The following is a 17,891-nucleotide window of genomic DNA, read 5'->3' as shown; positions in this document are numbered from 1 at the left end:
AGCCGACCATAACTTACGTAAATTACGCAACTGCTGTCATTTGACGATTCCAGCTGTGAAGCCCGGCACAGCGCATGGAAATATACACGTCCTGAAGCTTCGACGGTGACACATTTGTTAGTATTTTGCAGTGTTTTTAGGATTCGTTTTCAAATTTATGGAGACTAGGTTTAGCAAGCATGACTTATTGAGCTCAGCTAATTTCCTTATTAAAGACACAACATCGCTGTAGCTTTGTCCCAAGCGTAAAATGTCATGAAGCAGTAGCGGACTGCAGTTTGTTTCATGGCGACAGTGGGTGAATAGCAAGCTTGAGTTAGGATCGAAGCGGGCGGTCGCGTCTGCGCGGGTACTGTAATGTTGGCTTCTAAACACAACTACGGCCCCGGCCACTTCACTGGCTCAATGTGTTAGTGGGGGCATTTGACTGGGAGAAGGCCAGTTACGATCACGTAACGAAACATAGCTGCCCCCGTGCGCAGCTGCGAAAAATCGTCCCCAACCTAAAGAAGCGGCTGCAAGAGCACAAAAGCAGTGGCGTGTAAATCGTGCGGTTCATCATATGCATGTTAAAATTTTGATGTAATGACCAGCCATTTATATTTGTCATAGCCATGTATTGGAATACCCACTAGATGCGAAGCAGCTTATGGTCGAGCAAATCCGCTGTGTGTTACCCCGCTTAGGGCGCGTTAACACTGAGAATTCCGGCTGCCAAAAGTGCGCCCAATCCGATTCAGCGGCGGCGAGATCCGCCGAAAGAGCCCTCTCCACACCGATTGCTCTCGGACCGATTTTTGCGGCGTCTGTGGCCGAATCGGTCACCGTTGACCAAGAGGAGAGCTAGTCAAGGAATACAGAATAATGGCGGCCAAGCCCTCCTCACTTGTCATGTCGCAGTGAACTAAACTGGATGTTGTAACTAAAGGGCGTTTAAACCATTCTGTGCCTACTTGACGTGCCTATTTCGTGGAAGCTGGTCATTGGCGTCACTGAGCTTGTGGAGGTCTTGCGGAGCCAGACGAACCTACCAACGCCCCTGGCGTCAGCAGTTTATTCTGCTCTTCATGCATTACAAGACAGCGACTTGCCATCAAAGTAAGCAGTACTGCTTCTTCGTTCTTCCTGTGTACGAAAATCGTCGAGGTGTAGACCATTGTATAGCGTAGTGTCATTTGCGAGCCACAACAACAATCGGGTGACAGCGCATTCACCCCGCGTTCGTCCCGTGGTGATTGGTATATTAGACAAATTTAGTTACACGTCCGCAGCAGCCGTACGGACGCAGCCTGCCAGCCATTTCCAGCGGGAGGCTGTGTCCGTACGGCGGCTGCGGATGCGCAACTAAATCTATCTATCAAGCGACGCGGGGCGCGTCCAGTGCGAACGACCCTGCGTTTCGGTGGCAGGAGAATTTCGCTTGTTGTAGAAAGCGGACGCTTCAGTGTGAATCAGGGGTTACTGCGAATGTACAACACATGGTTCAAGCACTACCAAAACGCGCTCACGCGCTAGCTCTTTCACGGCTGTGGAAGGGGCTGGGTAAGGTTCTGCGGCCTGTCATTTTATAATTTCTCAGCAATCATGTCTTGGCTTCGGAAAACGAGATTCTGTAGACACGCGATGAACCAACGCATTGTATCCTGGCGAGAACGCGCTGGCACGCGCTATCACGCTGAAGCCTGTGTAAGAGGTTGTGGCCTTTCCCCCTTAAGCTGTTCCAGCAATCAGGTGATGGCGTCGAAGAACGAGGTTCTGCAGATGCGCGATGAACGCACGTGTTGCCGATTGGCGTGGCGATGTACCCGTGTGGCATGCTCCAACAAGAATTCGGGACAAGTATCAGCAACAGAAACTACACTGGTTTCATGGTGTGTTCCCCTTGCAAGGACACGTTCACGTCGGACAGGGTGCCCGCAATAAACGGAACTTTGAGTCGATACGTGTGCTGCTTCGCATTTTTCTCAACAGTGCTGCGGAATGGGCACCTTTATTCCGTTCAAATTCCATTCCGGGGAATCGTAACTTGCCGAAACTTCATTCCTTTCAATTTCTTGGAATGAAAAAAAAATTTGACCCATTCCCACTCCGGGAATGACGGGGCACTTAAATTGGAGTTCGGCAATTCCTCAACGAGGGAAAGAGATCTTGATAGTTTTATTGATTTGAGGATGAACGTCCAAAAAACGTATGCCATCGGATGCACAAAAACTGCAAAATGACTATTTCGTCGTTCTTGTTCTTTTCGAGCAGTTGTTCTAAATATGAACCGACTAGCCCTCGTCAAGTTGTTATTAATAAAAGAGGACGCATAACATGTTACAAAGCTCAATAAGTGGTAAGTAGATTGATGACCTACTTTGTGAAGTACAACGACCTCCCTAATACGCCTAGGAACAGTTCTCCCGCTACCTATATCGTATGCACCATTATGTTGGAGAGAATGGGGATGTTTTAATGTTTGAGCCTAAATGTGCTAACGCTAGAATGAAAACAGAGCACGTTTCTATTAAAAAGTGTTGTGGCTCGGGTGAGTTCGTTATCCATGAACTTAGCTTGTGTTAGCGCGGCACATATGGAAATGAATAGGGAAAGATGACAGAGACACCTAGAAACGTAGGCACCTACCTTTTTAGACGTATATACACCTGTCGTTTTTTCCCTTTTCATTTCCATATGTGCCGCGCTAGCACAAGCTAAGCGCATTTTAAATGCGAAGCATTTCTTAGCGAACTTCGACGACATTGAGCGTATCTATCTATCTATCTATCTATCTATCTATCCATCTATCTATCTATGTATCTATCTATCTATCTATCTAGCCGCCTACGACTTTGGCTCTCCTGGCCGTTTTGATAAATATCGATACCAAACAAAATATGGCATAACATGACTGTATGAAGAACATATTTAGCTAGTCCAACCATGATAATCATGACATGTATGTCATGAATGTCATGATTTACATTTTATGTTCCTGCACCTCTTGTGGTGGTTTCGTTCGCATGGCACGTTACAAAACTAGTATGGTATGACATGATTGCATGGTGAACACGAGCGACAGACCCTAACATGAAAATCATGACATGCGTGTCATGTAACAACATGACTACGTTCCACGCTCATGATGCGTTCGCGGCCGTTTCGCAAGCGTCACTTATACGAAATTGGGTATTACATTACCTGAATGGATGACGAAATTATGTGACTAGTGCAAACATAATAATCATGAGGTGCGTGTCATTTAACAACATGACTACATGCCACGCTCATGATGCGCCGGCGGCCGTTTAGCTAGCTTCACTTACACCAAATTTGGTATTATGGGACGTGTATTGTTGACGAAGGTGTGATCTTGGTGCAAACAAGATAAACATGACATACGTGTCATGTGGCAACATGACTACATGCTATGCTCATGATGCGCTCACGGCCGTTTCACTAGCTTCACATGTACCAAACTCGTTATTACGCTACACCAATTAATGACGAAAGTATGTGACTGGTGTCAACACGATAATCACGAGATGCGTGTCATGTGAGAACATGACTACATGCCCTACTCAAGACGTCATTACATTTCGACGGGACGCGGTGTGCGTGCTCGCCGGCGTTCATTTCGTCGCCGGCATTGCCACGCCAGGCACCGGTTCTGCCATATACTCGCAGGCACACGCCGCGCTGCGTTGCTTTGACGCATGCGCGCTTCAGAACGTCCGGCATCCCTCCGTCACGAGAAGAGGGAGACGCGGTGTCTGGGTAATGCATTGGCGCGAAATGCAGCATGCCACATTTCACACCAGTTGCCGTCAGACCGCGCCGACGGAAGCCGATCGCGCCTGGCGTCAGACAATAAAGGCTCGCGTTTTGCTAACGTAGCGTCGCTGTGCCCAGAGTGCGCACACGTCAACGCTACATTGAAGTACATTGGGTCCTTCAAGATGCACTCGCGGACGTTTCGCTAGCTTGATATATACCAAATTTAGTATTACGTGACGTCAATGGAAGACGAAATAGATGACTTGTGCAAGCGTGATAATCCTCACACGCATGTCATGTAACAACATGACCACAAACCACTCTCATAGCATGCTAGCGGCCGTTTTGCTAGCTCCACATATACTAAATTCGGTATCACGTGACTTCAATTGATGACGAAGATAAACGACACATCCAAACATGATGATCATGACGCGGAAATTATGTACGGCATCATTTGTCCCTATCTGGTAACGTTGTGCTGATTTTAAAGTGACATATCAATATTTCTCATTCGTGCTTCGCATATCATCGATTCCCACTGTACGTGGGATCTGCCAATTTTTTATGTTGTAAAAGTTGTGTTCCAGAAGATTTAGCAGTTTTGCCACGTGCCTGCAGCGGTCGTGAATATTAAAAAAAAACAAGATTTCTTGAATAGGGAACAAGAGGTTCTAGATCAGCTGGTATTAGTTGGAATGGTGTACTTTTTGCGCACCTTTTGCCTTTGTACCGAATAGGGAACACTGAAATGCACTGCTTGTCAGCACTCACGCTTGTCAAACGCGTCTCGCAAGCATGCTTGGGGGAGGAGGGGGAGGAAACTTTTCTGTGTTGACCTGCAAGAATATCTTCTTTGTCGCAAACGTGTTTTTTTTTTTTACGCGTGTCAGGTACTGAACTGCTCTTCATATAAAGATAAGGCTGCGCATAAACAGCTTGCCACTTATGTGTGGGAGTATCCATGTGAACCAACGAATGGGGATAATTTTTTTAGGGGCGAAGCTCCTTATAGCGGCACCCGTTCGTCCCTCGTAGTCTGTAACAAGTATAACATTTTGACCTCCAAGGTGGAGTCAGTGAGAGACTTCTTCTGTGCGTTGTTGAACAATAAAAACTAAAGCTCAATGTACATTTCAATGGCTGCTAATGGGGAATGAGAGACAGGAGCATTCGGCTTTTAGTTAACGCGCAGGCTGCGATCACCATTAGCAGCCATTGGCATGTACATTGAGCACTATCTGACAAGAAAGGGTTGCTACGTTATACTCGCTGGGTGTAACCTCCTTAGCTTTAAAAAGGTTTAGCGAGCGTTGAGCCGCAGTGCCATGAATACAATGAACTTGTATATACCATGAATGAACTCGAGGTGGTTAAATATGGGAACTAGATACGAAGCGCAAGCCGTAAGAAAGTAAAAGCCGAATTCTCCGCCTCTCATTCTCCATTAGTAGGTATTGGCATGTACATTGAGCACTATCTGACTGAAAAAGTTTGCTACGTCATACTCGCTGGGTGCAACCTCCTTGGTTTTCGAAAGGTTTAGCGAGCGTTCGGCCACAGTGCCATGAATACAGTGAACTAGTATATACCATGAACTCGAGGTGGTTAAAGGTGGGAAGTGGACCCGAAGCGCAAGCCGTAAGAAAGTGTGCGTGTGCCACCTCTCGTTTAGTCCTTGGAATGTCCGCTGGATGGCGGTGCTTCTATATGGGGAATATATGATGAAAAGATGCGAGATGGTGGTACTTGAAGTGTTGAATAGATGGACGAACGGACACGTAGACAGATCAGATTATATGGACTCCGAGCCACATGGGACTGGAGGGGAATCAGGCAGCGGATAGGGTAGCTCGAGGGTATGCGAGCCGAGCACCTTCCAACTCCGCCCCTGAGGAACTCGTTCCGGTCCCTTGCGACTATTCGGCCATCCTAAACCATTACAGAGGACTTAGGAAAGCTTATTCGCTACCACACCGAACACTAAATAAAGAGGAATCGGTCAGCTGGAGGCAAATTCCAACCGGCACGTTTCCAAATTTGCACATCCTGAGTAAAATGCACCCCTCGGCATACTCTCCTCTCTGCCCATGGTGTTCAGCTAAAGCCACTCTGTACCACGTCACGTGGGAGTGTCAGGCCATTACAGCCTTAGAACCAGTACAAAATCCAACAGCGGAGCGATGGGAGGAGCTGCTGGCCCGCGAGAACCTGGAAGATCAGTTGAGTCTGATCAACCGGGCCCGCAGAGCGGCTGCTGCAAGCGGAGCCCTGGACTAAGGCCCCCCCCACCGCAAGCCAAGCATCTCCGACTACTCGGAGCTTCTCCGCAGAAAATTTCATGAAAATAAATAAATAAATACGTTTTCACCACCACCACCACGTAGACAGATGCATGGATGGACGCATGAACGGACGCAGGGGCGGCTGCATGGACGAACGCAGGGACGGACGCACGAACAGACGCACGCACGGACGGGCTGATGGACGCTTGGACGGTCACACTGACGGACGCATGGACGGACGGAAGCAAGAACGAATGGACGGACGAATTCTTCGCCCCACTCTCCATCATTCACTTCGTGGATATGCTGCCATTTTATATTTCTCCTTTAAGTACATTACCGTATAATGCATTTGTTTGTATACACACATTTATACATCGGTTTCTCTTTTATAACTTAGCTGATTGTGCGCACTTTTACACCACGCGAACCCTTGGCTCTTGCAAACAAAGGTGGCTCAATGAAATTAGATGAAGCTTCGACATGACCATGTTTTATTTCGGAGCAAAACTTCGAGCGGCCAGCTTGTTTGTTTTCTTCGCGGGTAATTTCAAAAAATTGCTTCTGATTAGCCTTGTTGGCGGACTTGCGTGAGCCGCTGGCAATAGGAGCAGGGTGGTAGTGCATTATGGTAGTGCGAATAGTGCTTCTGTACCTGCAACAAGTGGTGGTGCGGCGGCGCTGCCACTTGAGCCTCCCGCCTACCCCTAGAACAGAGCAAACACGGGTTCTCTTAGGCACGAATTGTCGCGTCGGGACTCGGGGAGGCGCCGTCGTGACCGTGGTTACGCAGGCTCTCCCGCTTTGTCTGGCTTCCCGCAATTATGCTTCGAAAAGATTACGCTCTCTCTGTACGAAGCGAGAGGGCACACAGATCATCGTGTACGATTGTGTGCTGCGGTATCCTACAGGGATTTTCGCCTCTTGCTCGGCACTTCAGCCAGCAAGATGGGTCACCGACCCGCGAGATGTTACCGCTTCGCCGTCAAAGTTTCGGGTGAAGGCGCCCATGTGTCTTAACAGGGGGGACAGTATTGAATAATCACAGCATATCCACGAAGTGAATAATGACGAGTGGGGCGAAGGATCCGTTTATGTGTCCATTCATCCAGGCGTCCGGATGGACGAACGGCCGGTCAGAGGCACGAGTGGACAGACGGACGTCCATCCGCCCATACTTCCGCCTGTGCTTCTATACTTTCATCCCGGCGTCCGTCCTTATGTCCGTCTGTGCGTGCGTGCGTCCACCCGTCTGTTCTTCCGTCCGTGCGTCCATTCGTGTTTCCGTCTCTGTATTCGTGCGTCCATCCATGCATCCATGTCCCTGTCCGGTCGTCCATTTATCCGGACACACGAATGGATGAACGCGTGGACGAACGAACGGACGCTTCGTCTCACTCATTATCATTCACTCCGTGGATACGCTGTGAAAACCACCAGCGCCATCTTGTTTGAATTGTCACAAGGACATATACACACGGCGCCATAAATATAGAAAGTCATAATCTCTACGCAGCCCCACATTTAAGTGCCCTAAAATTAGCAGGGTGGGCTAGACGTTTCTTTGATGTGTTTTACGCTACATCGATACATGACACGTCTATTCCTCTTCTCATGTATTTCTTGTGCATTTAATTATTTCTGTCAGCTACCAGATATAACTGTGTTGACAAATCAACATAGCAGCACCTATTCAGAACTGTCTGCCCGCTTCGATCCGGAATTGTTCTTGCTGCACACGTCCACTGCGCTCATAAGCGTAAAAAAATTGTGAAATCAGCCACAAATTTCTTTCATCTCACTCTGGGACTACAGCATCTGGTACGTTTTGTCAATATTAGCGAGATATGCTGCTTGCTTAGTCGCACCTGCTAAGCCTCACGCGCCGAGGCAGTCTTTGGACTGCGTCGTCAGACCAAGAACGCTGCGTCTCCGAATATCGGACATGAAACCTTGCGCAGCATTCCGTGCGCGTCCGATCCACCTTTGATGGAAACAAAAAAGGTAGAAGAGAAGCGTTGCAGCGGGAGACACGAAAAAACGCGTCGACGGAGAAACAGACATACAAAAGCCACGAACAGCGTCGGCGAGAAACAGTCACAAAGTGAAGTTATCTGCCGGCATGAGATTCTACCGATCCTCAGCAGTGCAACAAATTCACGCTTCTTCAAGTTGCCGGTGTAGTTGCTTGTTTAATAGCTTTACTGCATTTTCAAGTTAAGAAATTAGCCATAGTAACTACGATTCTTTGAGAAGACGCCTTGAATACGGTGAGCAGGCGACACGGTGCGAATGAATATATGTGGAAGAGCTAAGCGTCCTTCCTATTGGCTGAGAGGCATGTAGCCTCCACAGTGCTGAAGGGAACTTCTGAAACAAGGTATGGAAGGTGGCTACATGCTATACTCGGGGACAGGTTTCTGTGGCAATGAAGGGAAGGGCGGAGCTACTGCACATGTACACCTCCAAGAAGTAGTCCGGCTGGACTTGATTTTCGAATGACGGTCGTGCTCGAATAATACCACGCCATACAACTTGCTACGTCTGCTTATGCAGCCATCTGTCATTGAAATTCGACACAAGCTCCTTCAGCGAGTCGTCCGAATAGCTGGAAGGCAACGTAGGCTGACCTTTACGCGAAGACGCCTGTTTAACTATGAAGTGCACCTAAAACATGCAACGTTTTCATACGTGCGAAACGCACAATTACACTTCATAAAGCAAAACTAATGTTCATATTTCTTTGGTTTCTTGAGCATCTCTTTATAAATATCACCCTGTATAATTTTTTATAATTTTTGTGCGGAAAGCATAGACGCATTTATGAGACTATATTCTTCAACGGTGGTACACGCCCACTTTGTTTGTGTAGCGTTCCCTTTTTTGCCACACGCAGTTGTCCTTGAGTATACATACGTAGGAGCGAACGACCCACGGCCACGGAGCGAGAATTCTTTCTCCGTGCCCACGGCCTAAGAAGCTTCGCCTCTAAAAGGGTGAAAGATAGGGAGAGGGGGAACATAACGTGAGACGGCGCGCAAGCCAGCTGCGATGCGAAAGCTTTTAGTGAACACAAGCATCGCGCCATATCCAAAAAGCCTTAAAGCTTAGAAAATCACTCTTTCGAATAGGCATATGACTCACCGACGGCGACAGAAGGAGAAAAAAAATGGCGGATTCCACGTACAGCGGGAATCGTTGATATGCGAAGCACGAATAAGAAAGGTTGATATTTCACTTTAAAATCAGCAAAACGTTACGAGATGGAGGTAAATGAGGCCATACATGACCTCCGTGTCATGATTATCATGTTTGGATGTGTCGTTTACCTTCGTCATCTATTAACGTCACGTGATACCAAATTTAGTATATGTGGAGCTAGCGAAACGGCCGCGAGCACGCTATGAGCGTGGTATGTTGTCATGTTCTCACATTACACGCGTGTCAGGATTATCATGTTTGCACCAGTCATATATTTCGTCATCCATTGACGTCATGGAACACCACATTTGGTATACATGTGGAGCTAGCAAAACGGCCGCGAGCGCATCTTGGAGGGCCCAATATACTCCAAGGTAGCGTTGACGCGCGTGTACGCTGGGCACAGCGACGCTATTTTAGCAAAACGACAGCACTCTATTGTCTCACGCCAGGCGCAACCAGCGTCCGTCAGCGAGGCCCGATGGCAACCGACGCGAAATGCGATATGCTGAATTTCGAGCCGATGCGCTACCCAGCGAACATTGGGTCTCCTTCTCTTCATGACGGAGAGACCCCTCACGCGCGCTAAAACGTACATGCGTCAAAGCAACGCAGCGCGGTGCGCGCCTGCCAATATATGGCAGGACCGGCGCCTGGCGTGGCAATACTGGCGTGACGCGACAAAATGAACGCCGGTGAGCACGCGCACCGTGTCACGGCGAAATGTATTGGCGCCTTGACTGTGGTATGAATTCATGTTCTCACAACAGACGGATCTCATGATTATCATGTTTCCACCAGTCACATACTTTCGTCATTCATTAGTGTCACGTAAATACCATATTTGGCATATGTGAAGCTAGCGAAACGGCCGCGAGCGCATCATGAGTGTTGCATGTAATCAAGTTGTTACATGGCACGCATGTCATGATTATTATGTTTAGATGTGTCATTTACGTATGTCGTCCGTTCGCGTAATACCGAGTTTGGTACATGTGAAGCTAGCGAAACCGCCGCGAGCGCATCATGAGCGTAACATGTAGTCATGTTGTTACATGATACGCATCTCATGTTTATCATGTTTGCACCAGTATCATACCTTTTTCATTCATTCACGTCCCGTAATACTAAGTTCGGTATAAGTAAAGCTAGCGGAACAGTCACCAGGGCATCATGAGCGTGGCATGTAGTCATGTTGTTACATGACACGCATATCCCGATTATCATGTTTGCACCATTCACATACCTTCGTCATCCATTCACGTACTGTAATACCGAATTATGTATAAATGGCGCTAGCGAAATGGTCGTGAGCGCATCATGAGCGTGGCATGTAGTCATTTTGTTGAATGACACACATATTATTATTTTCATGCTAGGATCTGTCACTTGTGTTCGCCATGCAATCATGACGTACCATACCAGTTTTGGAACATGCCATGTGAACGACCCCACCGCAAGAACTATAGGACCATTAAATGTATATCATGATATTCATGCCATACATGCCATGATTTTCATGTTATGACTAGTCAAATATGTTCTTCATACAGTCATGTTAGGCCATACCAAGTTTGGTATCGATGCCATCATCGAAACAGCCAGGAGAGAGAAAGGTCGAAGGCGGCTAGATAGATAGATAGATAGATAGATAGATAGATAGATAGATAGATAGATAGATAGATAGATAGATAGATAGATAGATAGATAGATAGATAGATAGATAGATAGATAGATAGATAGATAGATAGATAGATAGATAGATAGATAGATAGATAGATAGACAGACAGACAGACAGACAGACAGATAGACAGATAGATAGATAGATAGATAGATAGATAGATAGATAGATAGATAGATAGATAGATAGATAGATAGATAGATAGATAGATAGATAGATAGATAGATAGATAGATAGATAGATAGATAGATAGATAGATAGATAGATAGATAGATAGATAGATAGATAGATAGATAGATAGATAGATAGATAGATAGATAGATAGATAGATAGATAGATAGATAGATAGATAGATAGATAGATAGATAGATAGATAGATAGATAGATAGATAGATAGATAGATAGATAGATAGATAGATAGATAGATAGATAGATAGATAGATAGATAGATAGATAGATAGATAGATAGATAGATAGATAGATAGATAGATAGATAGATAGATAGATAGATAGATAGATAGATAGATAGATAGATAGATAGATAGATAGATAGATAGATAGATAGATAGATAGATAGATAGATAGATAGATAGATAGATAGATAGATAGATAGATAGATAGATAGATAGATAGATAGATAGATAGATAGATAGATAGATAGATAGATAGATAGATAGATAGATAGATAGATAGATAGATCCGGCTGTGCCCTTTGGATCAGGCGGTTGGTCACACCACCTAGCCATAAAGTTAAGTACTATCACTACATGTTGAGGATTGAATTCCACTCGCATCTTAATTGTAGCCACCAATCAGTTATCCTCCTTTTGGTTATTCGGTGCCATTATCCTGAACTGTAGGGTTGAGCCCTCTACAGAACATTATCAAATGTTCAGCCGTTTTCTATTCCTCTTCACACGCACTGCATAACGTGTCTGTGCCTTCGTATTTTGCTAGGTACGTCTTGCTCCGCAATACTCCCGTTCTGGCCTCGAAGAGCAGAGAACTACTCCGAGAATTATCGTAGATCTTTCTCCTTCCAATTTCCTGCTTGTTAGTTCGTTAGGTCTTCAGTGACAATTCCTTAAGCAATCCCATCTTCCACATGTCCCTCTCTGTTCCCTTCACTTTCTTTTTAACCGACGTTTCCTCTTGGCTTGGTATTCTGCTATTGTCTGTATACTTGTTTGGCAATTTTCGAGTTCGCTTCCTCTATTTAGTATCAACATTCTTCATGTAGAGTAGCTGAAAACTTTCCTAGCCCAAAGGTCCTTTCCCATTTTTCTCAATCACACCTCAAATGCTATCTTGCGGCTAGCTTACCTGCACTCAAACGATGTCCATCCCGTGTCACCCTATACCCCCTGATTTGGGGTATTCTCATTTGCTCCCAAAACAGGTCTACCTATGCCACGTTGTTTAATTTCCAATCTTCTTTGAACTTCTTATTTCATGCACAAAACCGCATTGCCAAACGTCCAACCCAGAACCATGACACCTTTCAAGATCCCCCTCACAACGTCATACCTATTGTAGTTCCACAGTGTCCTATTTTTCAATACAGCTGCATTCCTGGTGCCCTTATTCTTTACGTATCTTTCGCACTCGCTTAGATACTCAGCTCCGTTATTTATCTATACGGCCCAGTATTTGTATTTATCCACTATTTCTAGCGTGACTGCCTGTAACTTATGCTCACTGCCTTTGTTATCATTAAAAATTATGATTACCAATTTTTTCCTGCTGAACTTCAAGTTTAACCTATAACTCTAATTATTGCAGATGTCTATCAATCTCTGCATATCTTCCTTGTTGTCGCCTATTAATACTATATTATCTGCATACATCAATGCTGGTAATAACTGTTCGATGTGTTTTCCCTGCTTGGCAAAAGAGAGGCTGAAGCCGCGTCGACTCCCCTCTAATTTGGCTTCTAGTCCCTGGAGATACAGCATAAATAACAAAGGTGACAAAAGATATCCGTGTCGAAGCCCGCGTTCTATTTCTATAAGTTCACATACCTGTTTTTTTCCATTTTATAACTACTTTGTTGCTTTTATAGATATCCTATAGAAAATTAGTTATTCCATCTTCCACATTTAGTGTGTCCAGCATTCCGCACATGTTTTCTTCATTCACACTATCGTAAGATCCCTTGATATCTAGAAATGCCAGCCACAGGGGCCCGTGTTCTTTTTCCGCTATTACAATACATTGCATCAATGCAAACAGATTGTCCTCCAACCTCCTTCGTTTACGGAACACAATTTGTAGTTCTCCCAGCACACCCTCATTCTCCACCCTCGTCTGCAGTCTTTCCTTTACTATCTGCATCACCAGCCTGTAAACTACTGATGTCACTGTTATAGGACGGTAGTCGTTTATATCGGCTTTGTCCACGTTTCCTTCATAGTTCATGCTCATCCTGCTTAGTTTCCACCCATTGGGACCTTCACCCTCAACTATTGCTTTGCTGGCTGCCTGTCTTAATGCTTGCTTACAGTTTGGTTCAATTTCTTCATTACCACCATTGGGATGCCGTCAGGGCCTGTTTATGTGCTTTAAGGAACCCTTTTCTCGGCCCTTTCCCACTCTCGTTGTCTCAGTGGATCCACTGCGATAATTGGTCCATTCTCATCTGGTACGATGCATGCAGCGCTTTCTTAGTGTTTAAATTTTTCGGTCATCATTGTTTTATATATTATTTTGCCTCATCCCCTACTAGTCTGACCCCGTTCCATGGTTCCAAAACTTTGCAGCTACCTTTCTATCCCTTTTTGTTTACTTCCGTCATCCATTGGGCCCCCTTTCTTGTAATGTTTTCACTGATCGGATCCGAAGCTTCCCTTCTGCAGCTCATAAAGTTATCCCTTTTCTTTTGACATCCTCTTCCGTTTCAACCCTCTGTTTAGCATACCTGTGTTCCCTGGAGGGTTCCTGACGTCTTACTATGGTTCTCTTAACTTCCTCATCCCACCAGTTCTTTGATCTGTGTCTGCTTTTTCCGGTTGATATAACTGGTACCTTAGCAAGCTTTAACTCACACAATCGAGTTAGATTTGCGTGCGTCCACTCTGTTTTAGTATCTTCGGTTATTATTCTCCTAATCTCTTTAGTTGCTATTCCTATTTGCCTTTTTGAATAAATATTAGCGTTTGGTTACTCAAAATTTAATGCCTCTTTTCACACTTCATTTCTCTTTCAAAACTCACTTTTATACTTTTGTGGTCACTACCTAAGCTTCCGTACCCATATTTATCTATGTGCATCACCCTTAGCTGATCATATATCCTATATGACATTATTGCGTAATCTATCGTCGACTGCAGCCTTCCCACCTCCACGAGAAAGAGGCCACGAGAAAAGACGATGCCAACTGAAGGACCCTCTGAAGCGGCTCACCCTGCTGAGCGATGGGAAGCCGTCCTGCCCAGCGGGGACCTCGAAGACTAGGAGTGGGCCGTTCAGCGGGCCAGGCCCATCGCCGAGGACCTTGAAAGATGTTTCTTGAACGGTGTATCTCTGGCGGCCTAGCCCCGGGCAAAGCCGTTGGGCCAATAATTTTTTTTTCAGCTCAAACACTCTGCGTATTGTGTCAGTGACTTTTGCAGCCCCCCAAGCAACACCAACTACCACCCATCGCACACTCATCCACGGGGAACAGATAATCGCACGCCAAACCAGCGATATGCCGGCCAAACGCCACGGTGGAAGGATGAACATCACTGAACATCGCCGCCATCACCTTGTGGCCAGCACAATAAACGTTGCAGCGGCGAAAGTTAGCGATGCCACAGGCTGCGTCACTTCCGTTGACATTCCAAACGTGACGACACACACCCAGGGTCGCCAATATTCCGGCAAGCCAAGTGAGCCGTTTCGGAGCAATTTTTAACGTTCATTTTCAAACAATCGAAGCATCTCTCAAGCCTGTAATTTGGAATAAGTGACAGTAATGTGCAAAAAAAAGTCCCCAGTGATATTCACTGAGATCGATTGACCTCGAAAAATCACCGTAGTCGGCCTTCAACTCAACTGTAGTTACAAGGAAAAAAAACTCTCAAGTTCAACATCATAAATAAGCGATTGTGTCTTATTGCTAAATACTCTCAGTGTGATGCTTATCTGCCCGATGTATTCGGTTAGGTGAACAGAAACAGCTTACCAGTTTTTGGAAGCTATCCACACGCTCAGTCCTACCCTGTTCACTGGCTTTCTTCTTCTGTGTCGTCTTCAGGTTGTTGCGGTATCGTGGCTAGAAACAGTAACACCGACTCATGTTCTACGACACCATTCTTGTTTTGGCTGCGCCCGCCAAAAACGGATGATGTACGCTTTCAAAAAAAAAGGGGGGGGGGGGAGTAAAAAAGTACGACAGCTTCAATCTGGTTGTGCCAAAATGGGAGGAAAAGCGGGAGCTTCACAACGCACCTGCCAAGCGTTGCTTAGAGTAATAGCGTTTTCTTTTTATGTAGATACACTAAAGGCCCAGAAGGCATCACATACATGGGGGGAGCGGGGCGTAACATTGATTGTGGAAATAATATACAAAACACTAAATAATATAGTACAAGTACCTGAACAATAGTAAGTGAAAACAAGAACATACCACAGTCCAAATGATAGAAAGTTACCAGTCATCGAGAAAACAATATAAATCTATAAACAGTATATAAACTCACAAGTCGAACATATTAATGTCCCTCAGGGATCCATCCTTTTTCTGCTGTTCAATAAAGGTATTTTATATAATAAAGGTTATAAAAACAATTTTGTATTCCGACGATACCAACGTATTCTTTGCAGGATCAGACGTATGTGAATTATATAAAAAAGCCAACATATGGATGAAGAAGAAAGTGTTTGGTTAAATGTAAACAAAGTTCAACTGAACATATTCAAAGCAAAATATATGTTCTTCAAACCGAAAGGAGTAACTTCCCTTCTATGCGCACCAATTTACTTCCAGGGCGATGAGATTCAGCGAACAACAACAATAAAATTCCAAGGAAATGTTTTTCACGAACAACTTTGTTGGACCCCTTACATAAACACGATAAAAAACATCTTTGCAGAAGAATCGGCATTTTAATTAGACTAAGGTACTACGACCCAACAAATAACAAGCGAGAAATTTACTAAGCTCTAGTACACTAACAACTAACACACTGCTACTTAGTGTGGCAAACAACGACTGTCACAAGCCTTAGTTCTCTTTGAGTGCTAGAAAAACGTGCAATACGTGCAATATCTAACACTCCACTCCACGAAAGTTCTCGACCACAATTCAAAAGCTACAGAATATTGTCCATTAATTAATTATACAGACACAAGCTATGCTTAGAGATACAACGCCAGTATAAAGTAAATACATCTCGATTCTTGAATGCATATTACGTCAAATACAATATGAATTGCGTAAGAGCTTAATATGCAAACCTTGATCACGCACAAACTACGTTTACCAACGATTAAGCTCACCTACACCAAACATCCTAACTCAATACCTAACCATACTTCATCTATAGCAGGATGGAACATCAGTTAGTTTATTCAAATAAATAATGAAAGAACTAACAGGCCAAAATGATGATACCGTTGGTCCTTACAATTTTGTGACTTTGTATGTCTTGTATTAGTGTACACTTTGTTTTAATTATTTGTGCTTCTTTATTGAATTTTGTAATGATATGTTTGAGTTATAGATAACCACGTTCTTTTAAAAATTTCTGATCGGTACGCTCGTAAGTTTCTCTTTCTGTACATAAGCATGCCCGGTCATATCTGTTTTTTAATGTTGATTATAGTTTGTGCATTTCTATCACAATAGTGGCGAGAACCTATTTTTGTTTTCTTCTTTTTGTTTGTGGCTCAATATGAGCACACGTTCGTTGTGTCGATATCACTTTAAGACAGCTGTGTTTATATCTTTGTTCACTTACAATTTTCTTTACTCCTGTAATCGTTCTAGGTGACGACAAATACTTGTTGGTGTGTCTATGTTTTTGCTGCCAGGGTGGCACGACCTAGTCAGGCGTTTATTTAGCTTTTATTCGTGTCCCCAAAGGCAAAGTGTAACAATTTCACCTTGAATAAATGAAATAAAAGTTTGAAGGAAAAACAATAGCTAAAGAAAAGCAATTATAACACGAAAAGCAACCACAATTGAAACACTTATTAATTAACACTTAACTTCATTAGAGGGTGTTCATAAAGAGTTGTAGAAATAACATTACGTAACAATTTAAATGATCGATAATCTATAAATTGTGCGATAACATTCGGCAGAACGTTCCATGCACGAATAGCGATGACAAGTGACGAGGGATAGAACTGATTAGTGCGACTGAAAATGGGTTCAAATTTATGCATGTGATCTAGTCTTGAAGATATATGACGAGCTCACCTGATATTAAAAGTATCGTGGGATTACTGACTGCAGTGTAGTTTATGAAAGAAGGACAACAGTGTAAGAATTCTGCGCTTTTATAACGAAGCTAAGTTGCGTGAAGATTTGACATCAAGTATTGTATCGGGGTCTTGACATCGACGAAGGGGAGCAGACAATACGTTGAAGAATAATCTATTTTTTTGGCTGAACCTGTGGTCACGGAAATAGAAAGTAAGATTACAACGAGACACTGGCACTGATAGCGGCAAACAGAACGTCGGCCGTCGATCAACTGACAAGCGGTGAAGCGTGTCGGCATTTATACCCTTGCCATCGAATATTCTAGCGTTATCGCTAGCGGCGACGTTGCTTCCAGAAAAATCTGTAATGTTAACAAAGTAAGCGTAATCCTAACAAAACGATCTACTGCAGCCTTGAAGCGTCTCAAACATCGTAGGCCCGGTTTGCGCTGAACGTAGGGTAACAGGGCGATATCAAAGCTTGAGAAACGAACGTGGCATTGCCCCACTCTGAAAAAGGCAACGTCCCGACGCTTTAACAAAAGACGAAGAT

At 44.6% G+C, this 17,891-nt stretch overlaps 1 protein-coding gene across 1 annotated transcript in view; it reads right to left on the bottom strand.

Annotated features, from left to right (window-relative positions):
- LOC119168610 (neprilysin-1) overlaps positions 1-15,170 on the bottom strand; it is a 638,470-nt gene extending 623,300 nt beyond the window's left edge. Inside the window, exon 1 of the mRNA XM_037420008.2 lies at positions 15,093-15,170. The gene's annotated coding sequence lies outside the window, so the exon portion shown is untranslated. The remainder of the gene's footprint in view (positions 1-15,092) is intronic.
- Between the last annotated feature and the right edge of the window lie 2,721 nt (positions 15,171-17,891).

This window comes from Rhipicephalus microplus, chromosome 3 (genome assembly GCF_043290135.1).
Source record: "Rhipicephalus microplus isolate Deutch F79 chromosome 3, USDA_Rmic, whole genome shotgun sequence".
NCBI classification, from domain to species: Eukaryota; Metazoa; Arthropoda; class Arachnida; order Ixodida; family Ixodidae; genus Rhipicephalus; species Rhipicephalus microplus.
Note: the sequence above shows the minus strand (reverse complement) of the source record. Positions and strands in the feature narration are given on the sequence as shown.